Here is a 27,382-nt window from a genome sequence, read left to right on the forward strand (position 1 = left end):
AAGGTAAAAATAAGTAAACAAATAAAAGCAATACATATCTGTTTGCAAATGGTAAGTGTGTATGTAAAAAATCCTAAATAATCTACAAAACATCTCTTGCAACTCATAAGTAAATTTAGCAAGATTGCAGGGTACATGGTCAAGATAATAAATCCTGCTATTTGCCACAATATGGATGTACTTTGAAGACATTACACTAAGTGAAATAAGCCAAACACAGAAGAATAAATACCACATGATTCTGCTTATGTTGGGTATCTAGAATAGCCAAACTCATAGAAGCAGAGAGTAGAACAGCGGTTGCCAGAGTGTTGGGGGAGGAGAAAATGATAAATTATTTTTCAATAGAAATAAAGTTTTTGTTATGTAACATAGATAAGTCCTAGAGATCTGCTGTAAAACATAGTCCCTATAATTAATAATATAGTATTGTACACCTTAAAATATATTAAGGGGCACCTGGGTGGCTCAGTTAGGCAACCAACTTCAGCTCAGGTCATGATCACACAGTTCGTGGCTTCAAGCCCCACAATGGGCTCTGTGTTGACAGCTCAGAGTCTGGAGCCTGTTTCAGATTCTATGTCTCACTCTCTCTTCTTTCTCTCTGCCCCTCCTCCACTTGCACTCTGTGTCTGTCTCTCAAAAGTAAATAAACATTAGAAAAAATTTAAATATATTAAAAGGATATATCTCATTTTAAATGTTGTTACAGGAAAGAAAGGAAAGAAAGAAAGGAAGAAAGAAAGAAAGAAAGAAAGAAAGAAAGAAAGAAAGAAAGAAAGAAAGAAAGAAAGAAAGAAAGAAAAAGGAAGGAAGGAAGGAAGGAAGGAAGGAAGGAAGGAAGGAAGGAAGGAAAAAAGGAAGAAAAAGACGGGGTACCTGGGTGGCTCAGTTGGTTAAGCTTCTAACTTAGGCTCAGGTCGTGATCTCACAGCTTGTGAGTTTGAGCCCCAAGTGGGGCTCTGTGCTGACAGCTCAGAGCCTGGAGACTCTTCAGATTCTGTGTCTCTCTCTCTCTCTCTCTCTCTCTCTCTCTCTCTGCCCCTCCCCCGCTCACGCTATGTCTCTCTCTGTCTCTCAAAAATAAACATTAAAAAAAATTTTTAAAAAGAAAGGAAGAAAAAGAGAAAGTAAAAGAAAGAAGGGAAGGAAGGAAAGGAGGGAGGGAGAAAAAAAGACAAGACAAGACAAAAGTACAGAAGGAAACTTTGGAGGTGATAGATATGTTTAGTATGGCATCCCAGGTGCATGCGTACATTCAGACTCATCGAGATATTTACTTTTAATGTGTGCAATTTCTTATATCAATTATACCTCATTAAAACTAAAAGGCTAGTCTATATGTATTCAGTTGCATGTTCTTTTGAGCAGCGTCTTTTTTTTCTCCATGGTCATCATTTAACAATGGTAATTCTAGAAAAGGAAAAGAAGGCATGTTAATCTCACTATATCATTTTCTACGTATTTTTTCAGATAGTTTAGCTTTTACTATAAATTATATAATATAATATGAAATTTTACTTAGCAATTTGATTATGATATTTTCTTCATTGTGAAATAACTGAATAAGCACTGAAAAGGAATTTATAAAAAACTTTCAAAACTTAATGATAAAGCAAATCATGCAGTTTAAAAATTGTTCAAAAATATGAGCAGATATTTCACAGAAGAAAATATGCATAAAGAAAAATAAATAAATGTAGAGATTCACTATATCATTGATCATCAGGAAAGCAGAAATTTCTGTATAACTACAGTGAGATATTACCATGCAATGGCCTAAAATAAAAGGACTAATAACATCAAGTGTTAGAGAGAATGTGGGGCACCAGGAACTCTCATACATTGCTGGTGAAAACGTATAATGGAATAACTATTTTGGAAAAGAAATTGTTTATAATCCTGCAATTAATCCTAGTTGGAAAGGAAAAGGAATGACTTATTGAAGCTCGAAAGGATGCAGATAAATCTCAAAAGCATTATACTGAACAAATAAATTCAAATACAAAAAAATCATATATTATATGATTCCACGCATATGATCTAATAGTGGCAGAAATTAGATCAACAGTTGACTGGGTTGAGGAGTGGGGAAGATTGCAAAAGACCACAAAGGAAGATTCTGGGGACATAGAAATATTCTATTTCTCGATTGCGGGGATTACATTGATATGTACATTTAGCAAAACTCATCAAACTGCACTCTTAATAGGATGCATTTACCTATATGTGAATTATACCTCAATAATGTTGAATTAAAAAATAATACCATAAAAAGATACCACGGACAAAAACTAGAATGGCTGATTTAAAGAAGATCAACTGTAGGTAAATAGATCATAAGTCTTTTCTGTGAGAGAGGATGTTTAGCAACTGAAAATCCTATATACTTCTTTTTTTTTTTCAATATATGAAGTTTATTGTCACATTGGTTTCCATAAAACACCTAGGGATCATCCCAAAAGGTGCCCTCCTCAGTACCCATCACCCACCCTCCCCTCCCTCCCACCCCCTATCAACCCTCAGTTTGTTCTCAGTTTTTAAGAGTCTCTTATGCTTTGGCTCTCTCCCACTCTAACCTCCTTTTTTTTTTTTTTCCTTCCCCTCTCCCATGGGTTTCTGTTAAGTTTCTCAGGATCCACCTAAGAGTGAAAACATATGGTATCTGTCTTTCTCTAGCCAAATTATGGAAAGAGCCTAAATGTCCATCAACTGATGAATGGATAAAGAAATTGTGGTTTATATACACAATGGAGTACTACATGGCAATGAGAAAGAATGAAATATGGCCCTTTGTAGCAACATGGATGGAACTGGAGAGTGTTATGTTAAGTGAAATCTTATATATTTCTGTTGGAAGTGGAAAATCATACATTCACTTTAGAAAACACTTTGACAGTTTTTAATAGAGTTAAAAAATACACATAAAATATGATGCAAAATCCCTTTTGAGGCATTTACTTAAGAGAAATAAAAGTGCACCCATCAAAAGCCCTGAACAAAAATGTTTATAGCATCCTTATCCTTAATATCTTCAAACTGGAAATTATTCCTCCATCAATACTGAAGAGAGGAGCACCTGGGTGGCTTAGTCAGTTAAGCATCTGACTCTTGGCTTCAGCTCAGGTTATGATCTCACAGTTTCATAGACTGGGGCGCCACATCGGGCTCTGAGCTGGCAGTGTGGAGACTGTTTGGTATTCTCTCTCCACCCCCCCTCGCTGTGCCTCCCCAACTCGTGTTGTCTCTGTCTCTCTCAAACTAAGTACATACATTTTTTAAAAATAGCTGAAGAGATAAACAAGTTGTATATATTTCACATATTCATACAATGGAATATTAATTACAGAAAAGAACAAACTACTGATATGTACAATTGATTCATGTATGAAACTGAAAAAAACTATGCTGAGCAAAAGAAGCCAGACACAAAGTGGCACAAAATGAGTAATTGATTCCATTCTAATTCTAGAAGAGAAAAACCAATATTTAATAATAAAAATCATATCAAAGGCACACAAAACCTGCATGTGGGTGTTTACAGCAGCTTTATGTGTTATTGCTAAAGCTTGGAAGCAACCAAAATGTCCTTCAGTGGGTGAATGAATAAATAAACTGTGGTAAATAAATTGCACAGAAAAGAAATGAGTTATCAAGCCATGAAAATACATGCGTTTCTTAAACGCATATTACTCAGCAAAAGAAGCCAATCTAAAAAGGCTATAGACTGTAGGATTCCAACTATATGACATTGTGGAAAAGGCAAAATTGGAGAAAAAGTTCAATGGTTGTGATGAATCTGTAGGGGAAAGAAAGATAATGAGATGGAACACAAAGGATTTTTAGGGCAGTGAAACTAGTCTCTATGATACCATAATGATGGATACATCTCCTTATACATTAGTCAAAACCTATAGAATGTAAAACCCAAAGAACAAACTCTAATGTAAACCATAGGTGATAATGATGTGTCCAAGTAGGTTTATCAATTGTAATATACATGATAGTGGGGAAGGCTGTTCATGTTTGAGATCAAGGGATGTATGGCGACTTTCTACTTTCTGCTCAATTATACTGTGAACTTAAATTTCTAAATAATAAAGTCTATATAAAAGGAAAATAAATACCAAGTTTGACTAATCTAGGGTATTTGTCTTTTACTGCAAAGAAAAATGAATAGACCTTCTGAAATGATGGAAATGTTCTAGCTATAACTTGATTGGGATAGTAGCAATATGAGTGTATATATTTTTCCAAACTCAAGCACTGTATACTCAATATGGATGGATTTTGTTGTATATAAATTATGCCTCAATGAACGTGATTTGAAATATTTTTTAAAAATCATTTCAACAGAGGCGGTGTTGGGTAGACATGGTGGTTGGTGATTCAGAGAAAAGGGTATATGTAGAAATAAGAATATGAAGTATTCAAGCTCCCCCAGTTAATGCGTCTCCCTTACGCAAGCATTTTGGACTATGTCCTTGAAATGCCCTTCCACTTTGATTCTGGTGTTAGTCATGTGACTTTCTTTGGTCAACGATAGAATAGTCAGTGTGGTGCCTGCTGAAGCTTGCGGGGTATGTGTTCATTTCTGTTCTGAAACTCTTGCTTGACTGGGGTTGCTCATTCTTAAGTCACTGCCCTAAACAAGAAAACTTGTTTAGTCTAGAATACTGGATTGATGAAAGAGAGATACATACAGCTATCTTTTCCCAATCACCCTAGATAAATTGCTTATAAATAATCCAACAGCCTCACATTACATGTGAGGAAATATAGCTGAGATAAGAAGATTTTCCCAATGGAGCCCAACCTAAATAGTTGACCCACTATAATATGATTTCTAAATGATTCATAATATATAACTATTAAACGTATTTTGACATTGTAATTTAAAGGAGGAGTCAAATGTTTAAAAAAGGATTTTCATATATATATGTGAAATATATATATGAAATATATATAATATATTATACATAATATAATTATATATATATAATTAGAAATTTAAGGTTAGAAAACTTCTAAACAAATTAATAAACTATAATTCAAATTTTTGGTGATTTTTTCTTTGACAGAAGCCAGAACTAGGTCGAGTCATTAATAATTCTTATGTTTAAAGTATTTTCTTTCTGCTGTGAGATCCCATGACTTTCCAGGATCATTCACATCTACCATCTGTTTTCTTCCTTATTTCAAAGTAAAACTGTTATTTCTTATTTCTATCTGTATCTGTATCTCTATCTCTATCTCTCTCTATCTCTATCTCTATGTCTCCATCTCTCTGTCTCTGTTTCTCTGTCTCTCTCTCTCTCCCTGCCTCTCTTTCTCCTTCTCTCTTTTTCTCTCCCCCACTGCTCTCCTTTCTTTTCTGTTCCCTCTCCTTCTTTCTCTGTTGGTCAACTTGAAAATTTGAGTATAATTTCTGCAAACTAGAACACTAGGATGTAGTTCATTTTGCAAATCTACGTCATATTAAATGAATTATTTTAGAAAGAGCTCTGTGAGGTTTTTAGTCTTTTTAAAAAAATGGTACTAGGGTTCTGTGCCATGGACACTCTTTAATCTGATGAAAGAGGGATTAGGCAATCTTTTGTGAAAAAAAAATTTTTATGGTAATAATGTTTTCCCTGAAGTTTTAGTTCCTAAAACTTAAGTGACGGCGACGGATGTTAACTAAATTATCATGATAATCATTTGCAATATATACATATATCATTATGCTGTACACCAAAAACTAATAATAAGTAAATTATATCTCAGTTTAATAAAAAATACATTAGTTCAAAGGGCATTTGCAAGGGGGAAAATGATGAGTCAATACCAGCTGTGTTATGTTTCCCAGATTTAGCTAAACTTTATTATCCAGAACTATTAAGGAAACTATTCATATTCTTCATGCTGCAAATTGAATTGCTTATCGTAAACCCCATTTTAACCTTTCAGAAGTAGAAGGGAAAAGTTAAAGTTGTTGCTTTCTGATCATAATACTGAATAAAAGCATTATTATTATTAATGCATGGAGTGGTCATTGAGAAATCTTGTAATTAATTTTTATGGTAAACTACACCTTTGATAACTCCCATGTTTTCTGTTACTTCATAAATTAAATATCTACTCTTTTTGTTAACTTTATGATGCCTATTGTTTTAATCTCATCACCTCTAGAAATGTTGAAATTCTTATTCATCAATCTTAGTACTTGCTTATTACACTCAAACTTAGATTTGCCACCTGGCCACTGTCCCTCCAAAAATAGAATATGATGAGAAACGGTTGCTTCTCTTGACTAAAATTGGACAGAATAGGTAATAAGTTATCCATTATCTACCTGTAAAACCAAAGCATGAATAACCACAAGCTATCTGAGAAGCTTATTACAAACATCTTATGTTTGTAATAACAAAAGCAACTTTCAATCTGTACCTCCAAACACCCTTTGATCCACACATCCTCCAAATCAAATCACTAAAATCCTCCCACTACGCTTTATTTTATTTTTCCATTTATCTATTTATTTATTTGAGAGAGAGTGCATGCACACGCAAGCAGGAGAGAGGCAGAGAGAGAGGGAGAGAGAGAGAGAGAGAGAGAATCTTAAGAGGTTCAGTGTGGAGCCTGACAAGGGGCTTGATTCCTTGATCATGACCTGTGCCAAAATCAAGAGTCAGATGCTCAACCAACTGAGCCACCCAGGCGCGCACCCCCACCCTCGCCCTGCTACACTTTAATATAAGGGTCAGCAAACTTTTTGTGTAAAGGACCAGATAAATTTTCTGAGGCACATAATAGTCTCTATCACATATTCTCCTTTGATTTTTTTCTTTAGTTTTTAAAACAACCCTTCAAAATGTTAAAACCACTCCTAGTTCCTAAGACATAAAAAAGCATAGAATACCATTATGGTTTTAAATTTAATGATCAGTTCACTACCAGAAAGTTGTCCCCCTAAATACATAATTTTTAAATATTTTAATTTTTAATGTTTTGTTGAAGTATGGTCTACAGACTATATATCTTTTCTGGGCCTCTACCTCTGAAGTTAGAATGGGTGTATTCAGCTGCCATACAGATAAACCCAAAATTACAGGGTTTTTATTTGGACATCGGTTTAAGTTTCGCTAGTGTAAGTTTTTATCAGCAGTTGGTGGGGGGATGGGGTGTGCCACAAAATCATTCAGGGCTCTAGGTTGAAGGAAACTATCATTTCAACACATAGTTTGCAAATCCTGAGAACACACTGAATATTGACATATGATTAGCAGGCTTGGGTAAAGAGAGGGAATTGGTGGTGGGAAGTAGCTTCTTGTGAACCAAGGATGTAGGTCCACATTCTATTAGATGAGCTCAGTCATGTGACCACAACTGGCTGGATAGTGGAATCACACTGGGCATCTAAAAGAGAGAAAAAATTTGATAAATGGCTAGTATCTGACTCTTGTACATACAGACAAATAAGTCTCCTTTAAAAGGAATTCATTTCTTTTTTTTTTTTTTTTTTTTAAATTTTTTTTTTTTTTCAACATTTTTTATTTATTTTTGGGACAGAGAGAGACAGAGCATGAACGGGGGAGGGGCAGAGAGAGAGGGAGACACAGAATGGGAAACAGGCTCCAGGCTCCGAGCCATCAGCCCAGAGCCTGACGCGGGGCTCGAACTCACGGACCGCGAGATCGTGACCTGGCTGAAGTCGGACGCTTAACCGACTGCGCCACCCAGGCGCCCCTAAAAGGAATTCAATTTTAAAGGAAATTTGCTACAAGTCGAACATTTTCTTAAACACAAGGACTCTTCAGGTAAATTAATTTAAATGACCTTTTCCTGATTTTATAATCTGGAGAAAGGAGAAAGAAAGAAAGAAAGAAAGAAAGAAAGAAAGAGAGAGAGAGAGAGAGAGAGAGAGAGAGAGAGAGAGAGAGAGAGAGAGAAAGAAAGAAAGAAAGAAAGAAAGAAAGAAAGAAAGAAAGAAAGAAAGAAAGAAAGAAAGAGGAAGGAAGGAAGAAGAGGGAAGGAAGGAAGGAAGGAAGGAAGTTAACTTCTCATATTTGAGTCATAGTACCTTCCAGAAACGTAAACTAGATATTAATAAGCAGCCACATTAATAATTCAGTGAAGTGATAAGAGAGACTAAACAGCAAGATCATTTATTTGAGATATCCATGTATAATTAATGATCTTTATATTCATGTGGAATAATGCTTATTCATGTCTGATGGGCAAGGTTTAATTCATCCAAGACTGAGCCCTTCCCCTTGGCCTGTCAGAAAAAACAGTTGCTGTCTCACAAACCTTCATATAAACCAAATTTGACACTGTGATTAAGGCGTTCAATTCTTAATCATCCGAAAGGCATGGATCCTAATCCAGAGAATGGGCTGGCAAGATACGACAGGAGCAAAGTTTCTGTCCTATCAAGTGGCTAATGGAGAGGTCAAGTTCTGAAATCTTGCAGCTCAGCAGCCCCACAGTCATGAGGCCAGGACTCTTCTCCGAGGACTGATAGCCTTCCCTGCTAGACCTTGTGTCGCTCTGAAATAAATAAGCTACTCATGAGTTTTCCCCAGTGAATGCGGCACCGACATCCAGGAGGAAGGTGCCACTTAACCATCGCCCTGATTTGCATGGCAATGTTATTTTTCCTTATGTACTTTTAAGTTTTTATTTGCTTTACAGCGTAAAGCTCACCTTTGGATTTATATTTCTTCCATTCATTTTTCTCCATTTTTTTCATCTTTATATTTTTAATCTTATCTTCTATGGAACTGGGAGTTTTTTAAAGGGAGAGTCAAGTATAGATGTGAGGAGAACGGAAAAAAGAACCATGAAACTAAATATACCATAAATGTCTACTAATAAATAAGATATTTCATTAATTCCATTTTAGTGTTGTGCTGTAGCTATGCTACTCAGATGTTGCCATATTCATTCAACAACAACCTCCAATAGTATCTGAATTTTACCAGGACCACAAAGGTAGAAAGCATAGAGCACAAATATGTCAGGGTGTTTAATAAATTATCCAAACATGTTTATGTTTGAGTCTAGGTTGTTTTATAGGAAATTGTCGGATCACCTATTTATAAGGAATAAGCTTCTTTATAGTTTTCATTCCACAGCTAAACCTTCACAGAACAGGGACATTTCCAATTCTTTGATCTTTCCAGGAAAGATATAGTGCAAATATAGTGATTCTCAAACTAGTTACTGAAAGATTAAAGATTGGTAACTTACTTAAATATTACCAAAAAATCGTGCAAATGTGTAGTATGCATAAGTTGTTTTTATCATATACACAGAATTTTTAAAAATGCATCTTAAGACCTTGGGTGGAAATGCATTTACATTAGGTGTTCTTTTAAATAAATTTTTTCAGGGGGCGCCTGGGTGGCTCAGTCGGTTAAGCAACCCACCAGGGCTCAGGTCATTATCTCATGGTTTGTGAGTTCCAGCCCCGCGTGGGGCTCTGTGCTGACAGCTCGGAGCCTGGAGCCTGCTTCGGATTCTGTGTCTCCTTCTCTCTCTGCCCCTACCCCACTTGTGCTCTGTCTCTCTCTATCTATCAAAAATAAATAAGTCTAGAAAAAATTAAATTATTTCAGGCATGTAAATTATTACATTAAGGGGTTCACTCATTCAATCTTTATGTTATTGTCAAATTTTTTTATTGCTCTACCTTTCTTTGAGTGGTATAGAGAGAGAACTTGTAAGCTATTTTCCAAGCGGCAATATCCAACATCTCGGCTGGCTTTGATGTTGGCACAGGGTTTGTTACATGGTCATACTGCTCTTACACGTCCAGCTGGCTTCAAGTCTTCTGAAACATCAGTTTTCATGACTAAACGTAGATTAAAATAATATCAAGGTTTTAACTATAATATTGGAGAATTAACTTGTAACTATTTTAACATAAAAGGATTTATTTTGGTGTCAAGGATGGGGGCCAGATAGCTGTATCTTATTCTACTGATAGTGGAGACCAATCTTAAACAAACGTAAGAGATAAAAAAAAAAACAAAAAACCCACTCTCCATTGTGATCCTTCATGTTACGATAGAAGGCACAACCCTGGAAGGGATTTAATAGAAAAACAGCATAGAATGGCACTGGAGTGTTTTGTTTTGTTTTAAGTTTTCTTTAAATTCCCCAGTTAGTTAACATACAGTGTAATGTTAGTTTCAGGTGTACAATACAATGATTCAACACTTTCATACAACATCCAGTGTTCATCACGACAAGTACACCCCTTAATTCCCATCACCTATTTCACCCATTCCCCCCAACTCACCTACCCTCTGGTAGGTTACCTCTGGTAACCATCAGCTTGTTCTACATAGTTAAGAATCTGTTTTAGGGGGTGCTGTGTTGGCTCAGTCAGTTAAGCAACTAACTTGATTTTGGCTCAGGTCCGCATTAGGCATGGAGCCTGCTTGGGATTCTCTCTCTCCCTCTCCCTGTGCCCTTCCCCCAACTCTCTCCCTCTCTCTCTCTCTGTCTCAAAAAAAGAGTCTGTTTCTTGGTTTGTCTCTGTTCTTTTTTTTTTTTTAATGTTTTGATCTAGTTGTTTTGTAATGAAACAAGAAAAAATTATAACTGTTAAGAATGTATATTTCTAGGTTTGCACTAAAAAACAAATGATAGTTACTTATATACAGCAACATTATTTGTTTTCTAGCCAGAAATTCATGACTGATCCTAACAGTCCTTCTTCCTGACATTGACATATTCAGCTCTGGAGCCTCAGTTTTATTTAACATTTGAAGGCATTTTTTTTAGAATTGTTATTATTTACAACAATTGGAAGATTATTGATTTAAACTTTTATCTCGGAAGAAAAATGAATCATGCTAAGCTTTGTCTAATTTGCAAAGAAGGAAAGGGACAAGAAAATTATAATAAATGTAACTTTCTAGTTCTTTTATGATTCGAAGAGTTATTTTTTGTAACCAATAATTTCACAGAGTTCTACCTATCAGTTTAATAGACTCCATACTTAATAAATATCATGAGATATTATATTTAAAATAATTTTGTTGCTAATGTTTCTTACCTGTCACATTTGGTTAGAGCAAGTCTACATTATACTTCACCATAAAACAATGATTAATCAGCCACAAATATCACTAATATCCTGTATTTAAAGTCCTAATTTAAAGATATAGAAGATTTCCACAATGACTTTATGATTAAAAATGAATTCTAGTTGCAAATTACAAGAGGGGAAACATGTTTATTTGAATGAATGGTTAATTTCTATTATGATTAATTCACCTCTAAGTGCATTTAGAAGTGAAATTGGAATTACTAAGAGCAGAATATTAAAATATAATCCAACTATATGTGATAGAATGCATTGATTATAAATATATCAATACATCATTTTCTCTCAGAAGTCACAAGAAATCTTTGCATATCACTGAATTATATTTTGTTTCTAAGTGCTAGAGGTTGTAAACAAAATCTGTCCTATTCAGATTACTACCGTAGTCTTTCTCCCCCTGAAGATATTAGATATATACGATATGGAGTACACATATACTGAAATGCCTTCTTCATTCAAAATAGGCTACACAAACTTCAACTATTGAAGTGTGTTTCATGTAATTCACTCCTTAAGGTCTATTGAAATATGATATTTGCCCTTCTGGTAAGTACACTAAACCCCTGTACTTCACAGCATTTTTTTCCCTTTTATATGTCAATTCTTAACAACTGTCCCTTAATCTGTCCCTCCTACCCTATCCTGTTCCGAAAAATTAAAATAAAAACTATATTGGTTCAATGAATAGTCTAATTTTATTTTTTTTAATTTTTTTTAACGTTTATTTATTTTTGAGACAGAGAGAGACAGAGCATGAATGGGGGAGGGTCAGAGAGAGAGGGAGACACAGAATCTGAAACAGGCTCCAGGCTCTGAGCAGTCAGCACAGAGCCCGACGCGGGCTCGAACTCATGGACCGCGAGATCGTGACCTGAGCCGAAGTCAGCCGCTTAACCAACTGAGCCACCCAGGCGCCCTATAATTTTATACACTAAGATCTAGAGACTAAGGGAGTCTCCAGTCTTTCTTCACAGACTAACACAAGATAATGAAAGAATCTGGAAACTTGTCACTAACTAGTTCTATGATCGTGGCAAAGTCATTTACTCTATCTGTCCTTGGTTCCTTGTTTGTAAAATGAGGAAGTTTAACTAACAATCTCTTCAAAGTCCCACCTTAGACATAAATTTCTATGATGTAAACCTCAATCAGAATTAATACATATTTTTTAAACTTAAAAAAAGAGAGTGCCTGGGTGGCTCAGACTATTAAGCATCTGACTTTTTTTTTAGTTAGTTAATATACAGTACAATATTGGTTTCAGAAATAGAATTCAGTGATTCATCATTTAGATACAATACCCAGTACTCATCACAAGTGCCCTTCTTAATACTTATCACTCATCTAACCCAACTCTATTATTATAAGTTAAACACTGGACTCTTGATTTTGGCTCTGGTCATGATCTCACAGTTGTGAGATCGAGCCCTGCCTTGGGCTCAGCACTGAGCATGGAGGCTACTTGGGATTTTCTCTCTCTCTCCCTCTGCCCCTCCAGCTTTCACACTCTCTGTCTCTCTCAAAATAAATAAAGAACTTTAAAAAATACATATTTTTGAAATGATGAATGGAATGGAGATGGAAAGTAATAATTTGGATGGTTTGCTAATTGATGTAAGCTAAAAATAAATCTTAAAAAGCATCACACATCTTTTATTTAATTAATTTATTTATTTTGAAAGAGAGAGAGACAGAGAGAGAGAGAGAGCAGGGAGGAGGGGTAGAGAGATGGGGAGAGAGAGAATCCCAAGCAGTCTCCTGCAATGACAGTGCAAAGCCTGAGGCAGGGCTTGATCTCACGAACCCGTGAGATCATGACCTGAGCCGAAATCAAGAGGTGGACACTTAACCGACTCAGCTACCCAAGAGCCCCAAAAGCATCACACATCTTAAGTGTCCATATGACAATAGTCACTATTATAAGTGGCTTTGCTATTTAGATTGTAAGATTTACCTATGCCAATTCACTTGTGCTGAAACTCTGTTTATACTCCCAAATGTAGCACATCCAGTGACAGAAAAATGTTGCTCACTAATTGAACTACCCAAACCTTATGCAGATTTTTGCCAAAGTAGCACTTTTAAAAGTAATTGATCCACCCCTACTGAATGTTTTTTCAAAAAGTCACTTCCCTTGGATTACAAGCAACAACCAACCAGTGGAAATTTTTACAAAACTCTTGGCTTTCTGTATTAACCTAAGAGCAGATGGATATTTCCCCACTACACATGAAACAAATTGTTTCTCTTTGGATAGGTTTTCCCACTAAACAAACTTTTGTCATTGAAATCTATGTTTAGATTTGGGATGTTGGGACATCACCAAGTTAAATAGATGTTTGCTTAAATGTCTGTTTTATTTTGCTGATTCAGAAACATGTTAATTGTTCTGTGAATTCAGTGATTATATCAATTATTAACTAAATAATTACTTTGTCAAAAGGTGGTACTTCTAACGTTTGATTTCTTTGGCTCTTTATATAAGACTTCAATCTTATATAAATTACTTAAACTATAATACATTTATTTTCCCTGAATACAAATGAAGCGTTTTCAATTTGTGTGTGTGTGTGTGTGTGTGTGTGTGTGTGACAATCACATTTTGCTCAAATTTGTCCACAGAGAAGCTCAAGACCAGCAAAACCCATAGCTGTTGCTTAATGGAAAATTTAAAAAAGAAAGGATTTTTCAAAAGTTCATACCTATATTTATTTTGGGCAACTTGCCCCTTCTCAATCTCAGTTCCCTGTGTGTAAAATGATGAGTTTGCATTAAATGATTTCCAAAGTCTTTCCAACCCTGAATTACTAGGACTCTATGACCCCATTTGCAAGCCTTCCTCAGCTAATTTACCACAGATGTACTCTTGTCCAATATCAATGCCAATAAACATTGAGAAACAGCTAATAAGAAGCTAAATGTTTTTGATGGTGCAAACAGATATTGATATAAATGAAAGCACAGTCTAGTTCTCATTAGATAGAACTGGATTCCTTCAGTCATTCTTTGTGGTACTTACTACATATAAGGTTGATTTTCCCCTAACTTCAGTATATTATCCCGGGATCTTTTCCATCCTCGCTTTATTCTTCATCTTCTTTATACTCTATAGATCCCAAGGGATTGAGTTGAGCAAAGCATTAGTTGTTTTCCAAGCCTCATCTTATCCTTCTCCTCACCCAATTGTTCACATGCCCCATGTATGGCCATAAAGTGTACATTTCTGAAGGATCAATATGGTTACAGATTAAGAATAAAAGGACCTGTGGAAAATACTGGTTTTTGTTTACAGCACACTAATCCCATCCTCTCTCTTATTAATAGACCTCATCAGACAACAATATTCCCAGCTTCAGAAAATGAATCTAAGTCAAACAAGATAATTCTGTTTTTCAAAGAACTATTAAGTTTGCCAATTTTCTTTGCTCTCTGACCAATTCTGGACTCTAAGAATTAAAGGAAGTCAGCTGGAGGACTTTAAGTTTTCTGATCAAGGAGACCATGACCATTGGTACCATCCACTTCTCCCTTTTCCTTATCTTGAAGGCTAGGGTTGGAGTTGCCATCGTGCCATCATGAAGAAAGACCAAGAGGAACAGATCGAGAAAAGGACCAAGAAAAGACTAAGAGAAGCATGCCGAAGTCCTAACATTATTAAATGGCTGAACCAAAACCACAACAACCATAGATGCCTAGTCTTCTCATATGAGAGAAAAATCACAATGTTCATTTGTGGCAAATATGCTGATGGGCTGCCTAGATTACCGCTCCCCCCGCCCCCACACACACATACACCGCCCCTTCAGGATTAAAGGATTTAATCTCTCAGCCACTAGGAAAGTTATGGATTGTCATCTCTCTGCTGTCAATACCTTTTCCAGAATTGTTTCAGCTAAAGAATGCCTCCTGACCTGATGATATATCCTTTTCTGGGGGGACTCATATTCAATGACTGGTTGATGTGCGGTGCAAACACCTCAACACAAGATAACCATCTCTAAGAGCCATCTTATCTTTGGCACTCACCTTAGCATGGCTGGGGTCTTGTTATAAAGAAACCTTAGCCCAACTATCCTTCCAGAGTCTTGCTTCCTTCACATCCCCTAGGATGATATTTCTGAAAATATTTCCTCTAAAAAGTTCTGATGCTAACCTCTTTCCCCAGTTTGCTTCTGACAAAACCAAATTACAATATATGCTTAATCCACTGTTAGACTGTATGTTTTTTGTGGCCAAAATTTTTCCTAATTTATACATAAGGCATGAGACAATTGGGAGACTAGTAAAGTCTAGTAAAGAAGAGACTAGTAAAGAAACCACGGGGTAAAACTGTTTTAGACCCCAATAAAAGAGACTTTGTAAGTGTAATAGAAAACTTGTGACATTTCATGGGTTAGGGTTCAAATCCAAGCTTGGTTACTTAACCAACAATATAAATTTAAGCAAAACATTTAAGCCTCTTTAAAGTTCATTTTCCTCTAATGTTAAGTGTAATAATAATGTATTTCTTCTTAATTTTTTTAGTGAATAATAAAAAGGTAACAGATGTAAAGCATACAGCATGTATAATCATCCCTTGACCATCTTTGGTGAGGCTTTAACAAAGTAGCACATGAATAATAGCTAACACATAAAGTCTCCACTCTATAAACATAGTTATTATTATTACATTAACTTAAGAATTGAGTTCGTGAAAGGAAACTGGTCTAAAATTATAATTCCAGATGTGAGCACCCAAACACCTATCTTGCACAACTAACTTTTGGCATTTATTAATTTCTTCTTTCAATTTTATTTTAAAATACGTGTGTGGTCCAAGGTCCACATTGGGATTTACAGAAGTGTCAGGAGTGGGGAGATCTGGGGAATGGGAATTATGGGTGCACATTGAGTCCTGTCTCTGAGAACCCTCAGAGGGGACCCAGTGGAGCACAGCTTAGCCTTGGACCCAAAACACAAAAATCCTTTACATGGGGTGCCCATGCCACTCTTACCCAAGATCTGGACCTAAGACCTTTATGTGGACACTTCTGTGACAATTTTGACAGGCACTTTTTCCTTTATTCATGGGGGTTTGGGGGCAGGCATTTGTTCCTCACAGTGGGCATGCTACTTCTGCATCTGAAACTTTGGGGCATACAGTATATACTCAGTAACTATTTACTGATCCTGAAACATCATATCAACTCTATGCCTTTAACAGTAAAGAATTAATTCTTCCTCTGAGTTAATGAGAAAGACTGCTTAACCAAAAGATCAATAATTATCTTTCATTCTTTACATTAAAAAAAAAAAGTAAGTCAGTGTTTCAGGAAGGTCGTCTCTTAGAGCAAAGGGAAAGAAATGTTGGAAATGCTACTATAGAAGAACCATTGATAATGTGAGGCTTGTTCATGGTAATTAACATACCTCAGCCACTATACAATTTGCTCATGAACAAAGACTTTCTTCTCTTAAGAAATTCATGGTCTGGTAGGAAAGTTAATGGTTAAAGTCAATGTGGTGAGAGCCCCTGAGGAAGTACATTGGCTTGCCACCATCGGAATTTGGATAGAAGTGGGCAGACTGCCAAGATAGGTATATCAAGGTTCAGTTTCTATTAAGAGCCACAAGTCCCCAGGGAACAACAATTACTGGGCAGATCGCTATTGTAGTTAGGCTCCAGCTCTACATTTCTAGAAGAGGTTGCAAACTGGCAACTTGCAAGCTGAACCTGGCTCACAGATATGTTTTATTTGGCTCCTAAACTGTTTCTTTCTTTTTTTAAAAAAAAATGTTACCAACATTTAAAACTGGGAAATTTCACATAAAAATCCAGATTTCTGGCTTCTGTTGAAAAAAATTGAAAATACCTGGCAACACTGGGCTTACGTGCCTGCGTGATAATTGGCTAGATATCTATGATGGCTTTCCAACAAGAAAGGAATGCGGCCTTCTGTTTAACACAGTCCCTACCACTCTCTAATATTCTCCACTTCTGAACATGAGCGTCACTGGATGTTTATCACTATACCTGTAGTTTTAAAGAATAAAGAAATATTTCTTTGTAGACATCTACATCTTTATCAAAAACAAGATAAAACAGATTTTAAAAATGAGACCATTTCTTGGGACACCTGGGTGCCTCAGTTGGTTGAGTGTCCAACTCTTGATTTTTGCTTGGTCATGATCTCACAGTCGAGGGGTTGAGTCTGAGTTGGGCTCCATGCTCATAGCATGGAAACTACTTTGGATTCTCTTTGTCCTCTCTCTGCCCCTCCCTCTGCTAGTATGCATGCACTCCCTCTCTCTCTCAAAATAAATAAACATTTTAAAGTAAATAAATAGAAATAAAATAAAACAGAATGAAAATGAAAGTATTTCTTTTTAGAGGTGAAGAATAATCATATGTATTTAATTCTGTTTAATTTACAGTATCTGCCTGGCCCTAAATTAAGGGAAAAATCCTCAGTACTCTGGGGGTTTCATAAAATGTTAGAAGAAGTCATTGAGAGGATGCGACCTCCAGTTGACCCATGAGCTGAACCCCTTCCCCTGTCCTTGGAATGTGCATTCCACTTGCCTTCCCCACCCTTCAGAGGCTGCCCCAAGGACACAGGACGTAGCGACAAGAAGTCCTAGACGGAATATGTGACTGAACCCAGTTAAGGCCTCTATAAAAATATTTAAGATTCTCACAGGCAGGTGTAGAAATCTACTTGTCTTACAGCCCCCCAAGATAAGTCTCAAGTGTAAGTTCTATTGCTTATTAAACCTGCCATCTAGTGATCTGGGATGGCCTTGCCTCTTTCTTTGGTCTCTTTCTGCCTTCTGGGTACAGGAGCCAGTTTCGGATTTCACCCAAGAAGCTCTCAAGGAGGTTGAGGACCAAAGAAATATTAATTTGATGAAAAGACAGCCCTTCCCCTAACCACATAATACAGGTACAGTATTGCATGCCATAATGTATATAATATGTACTATTATAAATTGTACACTGCATAGCTTGGGATGGTATGTGGCGATATCCTAAGACCTCAACCACTCAGATAAATGGATACATTTGAAGAGTAAAAGACCTAAAACCAAACCATTTCTCTCACCACATAAATCATGCAGATACTGAGGGAGGTTTTCTGTTCTCTATAGAAAGAAATGAATGTCTATATTTTAAAGCCCTGTAAGAATATTGACACCTTTCCAACAGCTTAGAACACCTACACAAAATATTACAGATCTGTATTTCCAAAACGCATCCATCAGAGCCTTTCATGATATCATCTGATAGTGACTTTAAAGGACAAGTCCCAGGACTTTATACTTGACCTTGTTCTGCTCAGTTGTTGCTGTTGTGGTTTTAAATCAATAGTTAATGAAGACAGTGATAAACTGCTTAACATGTTTACATATAGCAGCATTTGGAGGAAAGAATGTCTTCAAGCTAGGCTTCAGGTTCAATATCCAGATCTAGAGTGTTACCCACACTGGAAATCTATTTACTTTCCTCACCTCCTGATAGGCTTGGCCAATTCGATGTTCCTACCTAGAACTTTGACTCTGAAACAGGGAACAAGACACTATGAGCAAGAACTTATTCATAATGCCAGTGCTGCCAGCATTGAAAATCTTGTGGAAAAGGTCCTTGTACAACAATATAAAACAAGGGTCTGACCTAGATTCTTTTGATTCCTGACCATTTTATGAATCTGGTTCCCCACCCTCATACCAATTCTGTGCACTTCTTCATGTGATTCTAAGAAAGAACTTTGCTGCAGAAGTTAACCAGAGACAATTTCTGTTGCTTGTAGGCAGTAAGTTGATTCAGAAAAAAAGAAAAATTAATGAGAGATGATTTTATGGAAGTTAATGCAAATGTATTTATTTAGAAGAAGTAAAATTGCAAGGGGTTGGCTTTGCGTCCATGAGTTTAATAACTCACATGGTTACAATCAATCACAGGATCAAATAATGGGGCCCTAATATATATTTATCCTCATTAGCTGGACTCTTCTGCTAAAAGAAAAAGAAAGCAGAAATTTGGAGTTTCTCTAAACCTCTGTTAAGTATTTGAATGAGCATTATCAATTATTTCTCCTCTGATTTCTAGTTTTCAATATTTCATGATACGTATTCTAATTGGTATGTTGGAATGTCAAACTTTTTCCTTTGCTATTTCTCAAATAGTAATGAGCCCCTGAACCAAGATTGCTCATTCACCCATTTAATTACCTATTTTCCATAATTTACTTTTCAATACTATGACTTCTTTCTAACTTTTGGGACTACCTTTAGTATACATTGTATACTAAATTGCTACTAATTGTAGCACAGCCTACAATTAATAATGTGCTTTGATAACAACTTCAAAAAACACTCAATCTAAGGCATTATAGTAATAATCAAAGTGTATTGAACGTTTAGAAAAATGAAATTAGTCAATGCTCTTTTGCTACAGTGAGTTAACTCAACTCTTCATGATGTGACCTCCTTTCTCATGAAAATAATTGCTTTCTACGACAAATACAACATTACCATATTTTCACTGATTAAACCAAAAGTGAAGTCTCTAAAATTAATTATTCCTTCCTGTACCATCCCCATTTCTCAAGAACTCAATGTAATGGCACAAATGGTACCAATTTATTCTAAAATCTACATGAAAGGAGTACATGCAGAAGAGTGGGAAAAACATAGGTTTTTAGAATCCTTTGTCTTGGATTTATGTTTTTGTTTTGCTCCTAACATCTTTCTTGACAGTGCACACATCAGCAAATACAACTGAAATCTACATGTGACTCCATTTTCCTCTTCTGTGTAAGAGTATTTGTGTGAATGTATAAAGATCAAATGAGATGATATGTTTTAAAAGGATTTATGGGGCGCCTGGGTGGCGCAGTCGGTTAAGTGTCCGACTTCAGCCAGGTCACGATCTCGCGGTCCATGAGTTCGAGCCCCGCGTCAGGCTCTGGGCTGATGGCTCGGAGCCTGGAGCCTGTTTCCGATTCTGTGTCTCCCTCTCTCTCTGCCCCTCCCCCGTTCATGCTCTGTCTCTCTCTGTCCCAAAAATAAATAAAAAAGCATTGAAAAAAAAATTAAAAAAAAAAAAAAATAAAAGGATTTATAAGCTAAAATATTTTATGTATACTTTATATTTTACTTACAGCCACACTTATAAATTTGAAAGTAATGACAAGTTATTATTTAAAACATGCATAGCGTCTTGATGTTAGTAAAGTATTCTGACTTTCTAAAAATTTTACTTCATAAAGGAAACTTCCCTCCTTAAACCATTCTTCTGTCATGTTTTGCAATATCATTCACAAATGGAATTGAGTGGCTACCATAAGAAAACACCGTAAGAAATGTTAGGTATGCCTAAAATTCCTATATTTGGATATCTAATTGTATTAAGATAACTTGAGGGGTGCCTGCTCAGTCTGTTAAAAATCCAATCTTGATTTTGACCCAGGTCATGATCTCATGGTTTGTGAGATCGAGCCCTGTGTCAGGCTCTGCACTGATTGCCCAGAGCCTGCTTGGGATTCTCTCTCTCCCTCTATCTCTGTCCCTCCCCTGCTTGCATACATGTATGGTCTCTCTCAGAAGTAAATACATAAACTTTCCAAAAAAATTATATTTTTATTTTTTAATATATTTTATTGTCAAATTGGCTTACATACAACACCCAGTGCTCATCCCAACAATGCGCTCCTCAATGCCCATCATCCACTTTCCCCTCTCACCCACCTCCCATCAACCCTCAGTTTGTTCTCTGTATTTAAGAGTCTCTTATGGTTTGCCTCCCTCCCTCTCTGTTTGTAACTACTTTTTTAAAAAAATTTTAATGTTATTTATTTTCGAGAGAGAGACAGAGCCTGAGCAGGAGAAGAGCAGAGAGAGAGGGAGAGAGAGAGAATCCCAAGCAGACTTTGCACTGTCAGCACAGAGCTCCACATGGGATTCAATCTCATGAACCGTGAGATCATGACCTGAGCTGAGATCAAGAGTCAGATGCTTAACTGACTGAGCCACTCAGCACCCCAATTTTCTCCTTATTTTAAATTTCTCCTGTCTTCAACTATTATCCTATGCCTGTCCTACCATTGTATTTCAGGAGCAGATAATGTGTTTCTTTACTTTCACAGATCCACAGATGCAAAGGAATTGTACTCCAGGATAGATTAAACCCAGAACCTCACCCATTCCTTATTTACATCATTCAGATGATGACATTTGGAACTTTTGAACTGATGAGACTTAAATAAAATTTGGGACATTTAGTTGGTAGTCTAATGAGTTAGACTGTTGAGGACTTTGGGTCCTCTGAGTGAAATTTATGTGGGGGACAGATGTAAATTTTAGGGGACTAAAAAGTGGACTGTACTAGAAAGAATAATGGGTCACCAGAGATGTCCATATTCTAGTTCCAGGAATTGATAAGTAGGTTACCTTCCATGACAAAAGGGATTTTTTAAATGTGATTAAGTTTTTAAAAACTTGAGACAAACAGATTATTATCCAGGTAGACCCAATGTAATCATGAGTTTTTATAAGCACCAAAGCTCTCCAAGTCTTCCTGTTGTTGCAGATCCAGAGAGATGGTAGTATGAGAACAACTTGATCCCCTGATGGCTTCAAAGATGGAAGCAGGTGCCATAAGCCAAGGAATGTGAGTGGTCTCTAGAAACTGGAAAAGGCCAGGAAAGATATTCTCCTCCTAGAGCTTCCAGAAGGAAATGCAGTCCTGTCAACACCTAGTAACTAGGTTGGATATTAGCCCAGTGAGCCATGTCTGTATTGGATTTCTGACCTATAGAACCATAAGGACCATGCAGAGCAAGAACTGTCTTGTCCATCTCTGAAGACTTAACTATATACAGAGAAGTCTTGAATCACAAAGAAAAGTGCAATCCTCAATTTTAAAAGTTCGAAAAATGCTTGTAAAGATGGCATTTTAAATAAACAAATAACTTTGTTAGCTAGCCTATATTTCCAGCTACTCATCCCAAATAGACCTTAGATCCTAATCGCTAAAAAAACAAAAAAAAATGCACTTTTCTCGACATGCCTTAGGTTCCATAATGTTGCTCAAGTTGCTGTTTATCTGGTGAGCCCCTCTACATCCTCCAACATGTCTTTCAAGAGTCAGTTCCCGTAGACAGCCTTCCTGGGATCCCTCTTCCCACCCTTATTATCTATCTAAAAAGCTATCAGTCTTCCTCTATCTATATATCTTCTCTGGTCTGAACACTTGTGTCCCCCAAGAATTCACATGCTGGAATCCTAATGCCCATGACTATGCCGTTAGGAGCTGGTGACTTAGGGAGACGAGGTCATGAGGATGGAATCTTCGTGAATGGGATTAGCACTTTTGCAAAGGGTTCCCACAGAGTTCCCTAACCCTCATCTGACCATGCTGGTATCCTGTTCTCAGACTTCCAGCCTCCAGGACTCAATTTCTATTGTTTATAAGCTCCCCCCACCCCCAGTCTGTGGTATTTTGTTATAGTAGATTGAAGGGACTAAAACAGAACCTTATCCTTCTTTTCTTTTTTTTTTTTAATTAGTAGAAACTGCTGTGTGATAGCTCTGAGGTCCTACCAAGAAACCCCTTGAAACGCTACTAAAAAAACTGAAAAAAGATCTTAAGTAAATATAAATCACTGCCAGATAGTCATGGAAAACTTATGGTAGTTTGTCTGTATATTTTTTAAGACAGCAAAAAAGTGTGAACAAAGGAGTATCTCTGTGTGTGTGTGTGTGTGTGTGTGTGTGTGTGAGGTGTGCATACACAAGTGATTTTACAGAAAAATCACAAGATCATGAAAAATATTTTGACGTGATTAGAGAACTGGCTTAAGAAATAGTAAACCAAAGAGAGAATTCATCTTTGGATGAAAAAAATATAAACAAGATTCTCCAGGGATGGGTGCTATGGCCAATTTTGTGTCCCATTTTAATTACATGTCTTTTGGTGTCATTCAAAAATAAAATACTTGGTTATATAATATATAATTTGGCCCAGTCTGGTCATTTATCATGAAATCTTTCTTCATAGGGGTTGAACTGAAAAAAGCAACTCATACAAATTACTAACCATTTTTTGAACTAAACCAGGAAGGGTAAGATATTAAAGATATATTTATGTGTAGAAATGGATTTTTAATAATTTAATCATACTGATTTTCTACTTCATAAAGTTAATATAGTAAATTATAGTAGTTGATATAAACTCAGCCATCTAATTGATTCTTTTTTTAATCATTCATTATGTATTTCCAATTCATTTCACATGTATTTCCAATTACAGCATTTGTGTTTCACAGATATTACTTATAGCTGAAAGAGTAATATCACATTTTTTAGTAATCTTGAATACCTCCATCTTTGCAAGCACAGGAATTAAATTGATTTTTATTCTTTAAAAGTTCTTATTAGCTTTCAGGATCTCTCTCACTTTTACAATGAGAGATGAATAGAATCTCAATTATGTTAAGTAGGGAAAGTTATTTGCCTGTAAATTTCAGTTATCAAATAGACTTATTATTAGGGAGAAGAAGATGATTTTTATTCTGGTTATCCTTTTCTGTACTAACTACCAAAATCAGTGTCTGAAGTCAATTTCTGCCTTGACTATTGTAATGGCCAAGATGTCCCTGCACATTTTAATTCTCACTGTGAAGTACTTTTTGCATAGACATTTCTTAATAATGTATGTTTCAAGAATTTACCACAAAATCAGTAAGATAGGGGAAAAATATTTCAAAATAACTATTCATTCTTATACACAAGTTCAGATTGTTAAGCAGCTAAGAACTATTTATTTGTATAAAAGCAGTGTATGCAATGTAATTATATACTTAGTAATGTAGCCTCATAGATATTAAATATAGTAATAATATGAACTATGTCATTCAGTACTCTATGTTTTAGAAAATATTAAAACATTTCTTACATATGTTTTTCTTGAAATTTTCCACAATTCAAGTTTGGGCAAATGTATAGACACATTTCATATGTTTTCCACAAACATTTTCAAATGCTAAATGGTAAATCCAAAGACAAAGAACATATACAGGAAATGTATCAAATTATTTGTCAATGATCTATGTCAGTTCTTCTGTGATAAATTGAGAATGTCAGTAACCCTTAGATCAAGGCCATATATTTCTTTAGTAATTAATTCAAATAGAACCATAGCGGGGTGCCTGGGTGGTTCAGTTGGTTGGGCGACCAACCGTGGTTCAGGTCATGATCTCACAGTTTGTGAGTTCCAGCCCTGCATCGGGTTTTGTGCTGACAGCTCAGAGCCTGGAGCCTGCTTCTGATTCTGTGTCTCCCCCTCTCTCTACCCCTCCCCTCCTCACGCTCTGTCTCTCCATCTCTCAATAATAAATAAACGTTAAAAAAAATAGAACCATAGCAACACTAAATTTTGTGTTGTAGTAAATATATTTCTTTTAAATTTAATTTTTGTCAGCATGCAGTGCAATTGATTATTAATTAATTATTAATTAATTGGTTCTTAATTATTAATTATTTTTATACATCTTATCCTTTTCCCATTCTTCCATTGTATCTATGAGTTCTACAAGCTTTTATGTTTGTGATTAAAAATCAAAACATCATTTTTTTAAAGTTTTTATTTCTTTATTTTGAAAGAGAGCATGAAAATATGCAGGAAGGGCAGAGAAAGAAGGGGAGACAATCTCAAGCAGGCACACTGTCAGCACAGAGCTGGATGCGGGGCTCAAACTCATGAACTGTGAGCCAAAACCAAGAGTCAAACAGTTAGCCAACTAGGCCACCCAGGCACCCCAAAACATCATTTAAAGAGTGGCATAGTAAATAGAAGTGTATACAAGCACTTCTAATAAGTTTTTTTTTAATTATTAGATAATTTTTCTTTTAAGTTTTTTTTCTATTAATGCAAATGTAAAGGAAAAATAATCATTTAGGAAACTGTCATAAGCCAGGTATCTTTCTCCCATTGCATTCAATTTTTTTTTTTGCATCACAATGTGAGTAGTTATTATAATTCCTATTGTATAGAAGGGAGCTCTAGCCTGTAGAATGTCTGTTGTCTTGCCCCAAAATGAGAGAGTCCAGAAGATAATGTGGCTGGAAACTGGTGCTCAGTCAGATCTCTGCGAAATCTAGGTTCATAGGTTTTTAATATGTTACGTTTAGTAAACTGATGAAGTGTTTCAGAAGCAGACTTAATCTCCTACCTTTGTGTCTTCCCCAAAGAGGTGGGTTATGCTTTTTTTTATATTTCATACAACATAGTATGCTTCCATATTAAAATGATAAAACTGACTCCAGAAAATGAAGTCTAGCTACATTTAAATTGCTATATCATAACATCAGACATCTTGAAGCTAACAATGACTAATGCCAGATGTGACAATGATGCTAATTACGGGATCACAACACTGTTGCCTTCGTGTAGTCTTTAACCATATAGTTCAAACAAGGAGGATTCTAGGGGCACCTGGGTGGCTCAGTTGGTTACACATCAGACTTCGGCTCAGGTCATGATCTCAGTTTGTGGGTTCGAGACCCGCGTTGGACTCTGTGTTGACAGCTCAGAGCTTGGAGCCTTCTTCGTATTCTGTGTCTCCCCCTCTCACTGCCTCTCCCCTTCTCATCCTCTGTCTCTCTGTCTCTCAAAAATAAATAAACCAAGGGGGATTCTAGAATCTTGGGAGTAGGAAGGGAGTTTGGAGGCATCCATTTCAATCTGTATAAATCTATTGATAGAAAGTACCAAAATCTGGATATTTGCTTTTCAAATCTCTGACATAGTTATTCATTAGGGGCTGTTTTGTGTAAAGAGGGATAATGTGAACATCTGGAAGATGAACATCACAGCATGATGTGGGGGCATATCTTTTGGCATTAAAAATTTATATCAGCTCCAGAAGGAACTTTGTTCCAAAGTGTATTATTTGGGAAGAAAGTTTCCAATAACAAAAAAAAAATTATGGACATACAACTATTAAATTTAAAAACAAACCACTTCATGAGAGTTCCGGAAGATGGCGGCGTAGGAGGACGCTGGGCTCACCGCGCGTCCTGCTGATCACTTAGATTCCACCTACACCTGCCTAAAGAACCCAGAAAACCGCCAGAGGATTAGCAGAACGGAGTCTCCGGAGCCAAGCGCAGACGAGAGGCCCACGGAAGAGGGTAGGAAGGGCGGCGAGGCGGTGCGCGCTCCACGGACTGGCGGGAGGGAGCCGGGGCGGAGGGGCGGCTCGCCGGCCAAGCAGAGCCCCCGAGTCGGGCTGGCAAAAGCGGAGGGGCCAGACGGACTGTGTTCTGACAGCAAGGGTGACTTAGCGTCTGGGAGGTCAGAAGTTAACAGCTCTGCTCAGAAAGCGGGAAGGCTGGAGGACAAAGGGAGGGAGAGCTGCTGAGCCCCCGGACGGACGGCAGAGCTCAGCTTGGCGGGGAACAAAGGCGCTCGCCAGCGCCATCTCCCCCGCCCATCCCCCAGCCAAAATCCCAAAGAGAACCAGTTCCTGCCAGGGAACTTGCTCGCTCCGCGCAAACACCCAACTCTGTGCTTCTGCGGAGCCAAACCTCCGGCAGCGGATCTGACTCCCTCCCGCTGCCACAGGGCCCCTCCTGAAGTGGATCACCTAAGGAGAAGCGAGCTAAGCCTGCCCCTCCCGCCCTGTGCACCTTGCCTACCCATCCCAGCTAATACGCCAGCTCCCCAGCACCACAAGCCTGGCAGTGTGCAAGTAGACCAGACGGGCCACGCCACCCCACAGTGAATCCCGCCCCTAGGAGAGGGGAAGAGAAGGCACTCACCAGTCTGACTGTGGCCCCAGCGGTGGGCTGGGGGCAGACATCAGGTCGGACTGCGGCCCCGCCCACCAACTCCAGTTATACACCACAGCATGGGGGAAGTGCCCTGCAGGTCCTCACCGCTCCAGGGACTATCCAAAATGACCAAATGGAAGAATTCCCCTCAGAAGAATCTCCAGGAAATAACAACAGCTAATGAACTGATCAAAAAGGATTTAAATAATATAACAGAAAGTGAATTTAGAATAATAGTCATAAAATTAATCGCTGGGCTTGAAAACAGTATACAGGACAGCAGAGAATCTCTTGCTACAGAGATCAAGGGACTAAGGAACAGTCACGAGGAGCTGAAAAACGCTTTAAACGAAATGCAAAACAAAATGGAAACCACGACGGCTCGGATTGAAGAGGCAGAGGAGAGAATAGGTGAACTAGAAGATAAAGTTATGGAGAAAGAGGAAGCTGAAAGAAAGAGAGATAAAA

General features: G+C 37.1%; 1 long non-coding RNA gene across 1 annotated transcript in view; it reads right to left on the reverse strand.

The window, feature by feature from the left end:
• Positions 1 to 6,954: 6,954 nt before the first annotated feature.
• The window catches only part of LOC131511458 (uncharacterized), a 49,408-nt gene continuing 28,980 nt past the window's right edge, over positions 6,955 to 27,382 (reverse strand). The window contains exon 3 of the long non-coding RNA XR_009261537.1: positions 6,955 to 7,398. This is a non-coding gene — a long non-coding RNA (uncharacterized LOC131511458). The remainder of the gene's footprint in view (positions 7,399 to 27,382) is intronic.

This window comes from Neofelis nebulosa, chromosome 5, assembly GCF_028018385.1.
Source record: "Neofelis nebulosa isolate mNeoNeb1 chromosome 5, mNeoNeb1.pri, whole genome shotgun sequence".
Classification (NCBI taxonomy): domain Eukaryota; kingdom Metazoa; phylum Chordata; class Mammalia; order Carnivora; family Felidae; genus Neofelis; species Neofelis nebulosa.